The 4,709-nt window shown below is 45.7% G+C and overlaps 1 long non-coding RNA gene across 1 annotated transcript; it reads left to right on the top strand.

Annotated features, from left to right (window-relative positions):
- Nucleotides 1-3,031: 3,031 nt before the first annotated feature.
- LOC114848701 (uncharacterized) lies at nucleotides 3,032-4,482 on the top strand. Its single transcript, XR_003784499.2, has 2 exons — nucleotides 3,032-3,249; nucleotides 4,147-4,482. It is a non-coding gene; the product is annotated as an uncharacterized LOC114848701 (long non-coding RNA).
- Nucleotides 4,483-4,709: the final 227 nt, after the last annotated feature.

Genomic DNA, 4,709 nt, shown 5'->3' with positions numbered 1-4,709 from the left:
TGTGTCTGGTGGAGATCAAACATAGTATCAGCCTTGGAGGACAAAGTGATGCCTCCCTTATTTTGGAGATGAAGCTCTTCTTCCTTCGTTGTCTGTGATTCTCTGTGAATGTCTTTCAGGCCTGCTGAGTGTATGAGGAACAGATAATGACTTCATTAGCATGCAAAAGAATATTGACTAGAGGACAGATGGAAATAGGACGTCAAGATGTGCTTTTATGGTTTGGGCACAGGGGGCGCTGTTGATCTGTGAAAATGTGTGTGTGTGTGTGTGTGTGTGTGTGTGTGTGTGTGTGTGTGTGTGTGTGTGTGTGTGTGTGTGTGTGTGATTTTTCTCTCTGCTCACTGGCTAAGGGCTGAGTGTCCTTTTCTCAGTGCCAGGAATTAACGATTTCAACCTCTCTTTCTCTCTCATCTCACACACACACACACACACACACACACACACAAACACACACACACACACACACACACACACACACACACACACACACACACACACACACACACACATGCACGCACAGTGCTGTCTCTTCAGTTCTTCTTTCTCTCACACGCTTTCACTTTAAAATGTGGATGCCTTCAGTTTATACATGTATGTTATGTTCACTTGTCAGAGCATCAGTTGAGTTTTTAATCTAGCTAACAGCTAACAGCTGGTTTAGCGATGTAACAGTAGTTACCTGGTCTTTATTCAAGCTGCACATAATTAATGTGAAGACCACTGGATGTTATGTTATTCACCTTATTGGTCTGAAGTGGGATAAAGGAGAAGCACCCTGTTTATAGGATCCATCCTCATTACGCAACATGAACATGTGTATGATACTGTAAAGTATTTCACAATGTAACTGATACATTTTGTTGTTGTCAGAACAAATGTGATTTTCAATACAAAGCAGATATATCAATTTGTACTTTAAGGATGAAATGAAATGAAAATTGGTTTCAATTTGTGAATCATAGCAGCAAAACAAATGGAGCAAACAGCTTTTCACATTTTCGAAATGTTCGTGTTCCAGGTAATCAGACGACACAGAGGTGCTTTCCTACGTATCCTAACATGATTTTTATTTCCAAGATTGTAAATTTTGTTCCCCTATTCGGTTTATACATCGTATGCTCTGACGCGACACCTTAAAGTCAGGGGGTTCATTTCATGGACCCCCATTTAAACTGGTATAAATGCTTTCCTGTGAAATGTTTAAGAATTTGTCCACCACAGATTAGAATTTGTTTCAAATATCTGTATTCAAATTGAATAGATTCGTTAGATTCTGATTTTGATCTACACATCCTACAATTCTGTCCAGCACCAAAGGACCAGTTGGCTGCAGACGTCCAGCTCTTCTGGGCCTCCTGTCAGGGCTGGATTTGCACACAGTCCGAGGAGAAGGTTTCCATGGAGGTTCAGCTCAGGGCAAAAATGTCCTTTTGGAAGAACCAATACAATTTAGAGGTGAAATGGAAAAATGTAATGTGCTGTGAGATGAATCACTGCTGGCAGATAGAGCAATAACTTACACATTCCTTTCTGTGGAATGAGCCCACGCCAACTTCAAACGCTGGGATCGCTCGTAGCTGCTGACAGCACTTTAACAAGAGCCCTTTAACGGAGATTTAAGTTTGTTTGTCTTAAAATGTGCTCTAACCACCGCTTTGCTCACTCTTCCTTCCTCACTCGCGTCAGTAGTTTTTCAGAGAGCGTGCTGACATTTACTTCACACTCCTTTGATTCTTTCACATTTCCCTTCAAATTCCGCCTTAAATATGCTTTTTGAACGCAGCGCGCTTCCGTTCGCGTTGGAGCAATCAGTCGGAGCGCCGGCGCGATTTATGCCTCCGAACAGCGGCTGTTAATTCACACAGCTAAAATAAGTCTCTTTCCGCATGGAGCGAATGATGAGACCCGGGAACTTCTGTCTGTGTCACTTAGTTGTGTGTGTCTATTTTGGGAAGCAGTTATACCTGTGTTAGATGCAGGGAGACAGATGGAACACTTAGTCAACGCTCCACGTCAGTGATGCTAAGTTTCTGAGCAATGAGAAATAGACCAAATTGGTTTTAATAATGCAACAAGCCCTTACTCAACTTGCTAATTTGTCTTCCCATAACTCAAAGGCAACACATACACCACTGCATGTACTGTACCACAGTATATTGTTCACAGTCAAAATAAAGTAAGACATCCAGGGTTTAATTATTGCAGTGTAAAATTACCAAATGTGTGAATTTTGTACGAAGAACTAAAGCGAAATGCAGCTGAAGACACGTGAAGAGGAGACTGATCATAACACGCAGGCCTCCAGCTGCACAACACGTCTGAAGCAAAGCGTTAGTCTCAGAATGAGACCCCAGGCACCAACATTATGTGGACGGCCACGCGTTAACCACTGAGCTTCACCTTGATGAACAGACAGGAAGTGGGCCGCAGGGAGGCAGGAAACACTGGAGAGACACCGAGTCAAACCTGGCCTCAGGCTCCTCTGCAGCCACCGGCTCCATGTTCTCCATCTTCACAGTCACAGCAATAAACACCGACCGAGAGGGCGAAGTCCAGGCTCCTGACAGCGATATATCCTCAGAATGAGCAGGGAACCAAGAGGAAATTTAAGTTATTAGTTTTATTGATTCATAATTCATCATCTTCTTCCTTCTAAATGCTGTGGGTTTCCATTTGAACCGCAGGACGGCTGCGTCGAAGCCGTCCTCCTCTGTGCTTTACAGAACATGGTGACGAGCAGCGCGGCGCCGTGTGCTCGTATCTCGTGCGACACGCGCTGCGGGGAGATCCGTCTTCCTTAGTGTCGAGCTGATATTGCCTCTAATTTCGTCCTCAGCATCGGCAACATCAATATCAACAGTGGGACAGAAGTGAGACGAGCAGAGAAATGGAGAGAGATGATAACATGCCAGGTACAATGTAGCGGCGCTGGGCTAAGAACAATGCGTTATGTTTATTGCTGTGGAAATCACATCTGCGCCGCACGTGCTTAAAGTTTACTAGAAGGGCAGCGCGGTGGTATTTTATATGGAAAGCACTGAGCTCCAGCTGCAAGGACAGCCCCCATCCGTTCTGTGTGCGTCTGTCTTTAAAAACCCTCCTCCTGCACCAACGGACACCGGATCACCTCAGACAGTGACGCATGGCCTCATCGGGCACGCGGGCCGCCCCGGGTCACCGTAGATTTAATCTGCTGAGCACCCCATCGCTTACAGAGTCTGTGACCTGAGATTGTCTTATCCAGAGGTAAAACAGCAGATCCGCTCCGATAGCGCCCGGAGCCACACTGTCGGTAATCTATACATGATCTCCAAGCGAGTGGAGAGGAGGCGACTCAACGACTGCCGGACCCACAAACACGGCCGTGTTTTATGCTCATGCTCATATCAGAGTCATGTCACCTCCGTGGTTCCAACAGTAAAAGTCTCCTGTTCTGTACAGTAAGGTTGATCATGACTCGGATGATTTAACCAGCAGAGTCAGTAGGGGCGCTGTTGAGCGGTTGTTGTTCAGATGGGAGGATCGAAGAGTTTGATTTTGATTTATTAGCGAGCATAACTTAGCAAATAGCTAGCGGTATTGTGTTAGCTAACTGTAACCTGAACCCCCCACCCGTTATCCAGCCCTAACCCCAACCACAACCTCCAAAGCTGCTTAACATAGCAACTTAGCTAGCTGTTAGCTGTTAGCGAGGGGGCAGAGCAGGCCCCTACTGGCCCGTACGACTGCGCTGATAAGTTCTGATCGGCCCATTCGTTACGGGTGATAACATCTGAAGCGGGTGGATGGATTCTGTCCTGATGATGCTGTGATCAGGCTGCACAGACCTGTAGTAGGAGGCGCTGCTCCAGTAGGAGCCGCCATTAGAAGGGCTGGAATGTCTAATGTAGCTGAATCATTACCTCACTGCCAAAACAAAATGTCCCTTTGGGGACAATAAGTGTATTGAATTAAACTGGAGAAAGTCAGTTAATTTCCATTTTCCTCCCATTTACAGAAGCATTTCATCAGGCTGAAGTTATTACATTACCCAGTTCTGTCATTAGACGCTACTGGGACCTCAGCCCGCTTCACTTGTGTGTGACATTTTCTTGTTATTGCACCAGGATGCGTTTCATCACATTCTGCATATCCTGTGCTTAGATGGGCCTTGAGAGGGAGAAGCCGGGCCCTGTCCTCAGACGAACCAGAAGCTCCCCGTCATCAGTCACGCTCCTGTAAACTCGCTGCAAGAAAGCAACACAACAACATGGAGTTCAGTCACAAGTGGAGCCGGTCCCTTCCTTTGTGTGCAGCTGTGTTTTCTCCTCCGTCATCCTCCCTCTCCTCACCGTTTCTCACCCTCCCTCCTGTCTGGATGTCTCACCCCCTCCCCCCACTGAATGCCTCTGTAATTCCTATTCTTATCTGCTCGTCAGCTCCAGGAAAAGAGCTTCTTTACTTATGTGCTCGTCTTCTCCATGGGGGAAAGAGGAGACATTTTAGAAAACTAGAATAACATGCAGGGCATTTTAGACCATACTCACATGTAAAACAGATGAAGGGGTGAAAGAAAAAAGCTGATTAAAACCATAAATATTTTGGAATTATTCTGTGGCCGCTTGCTTTAAGTTATTGCTAATTCTGTCTCCTGCGCTTTAATTCTCTTATAAAAATCCCAGAAACTCTTCGAGCCCTTCGAGGGACAACTGGCTGGTTCTATACAC

This window comes from Betta splendens, chromosome 22, assembly GCF_900634795.4.
Source record: "Betta splendens chromosome 22, fBetSpl5.4, whole genome shotgun sequence".
NCBI classification, from domain to species: domain Eukaryota; kingdom Metazoa; phylum Chordata; class Actinopteri; order Anabantiformes; family Osphronemidae; genus Betta; species Betta splendens.
This window is presented reverse-complemented; position numbering and strand designations above follow the sequence as displayed.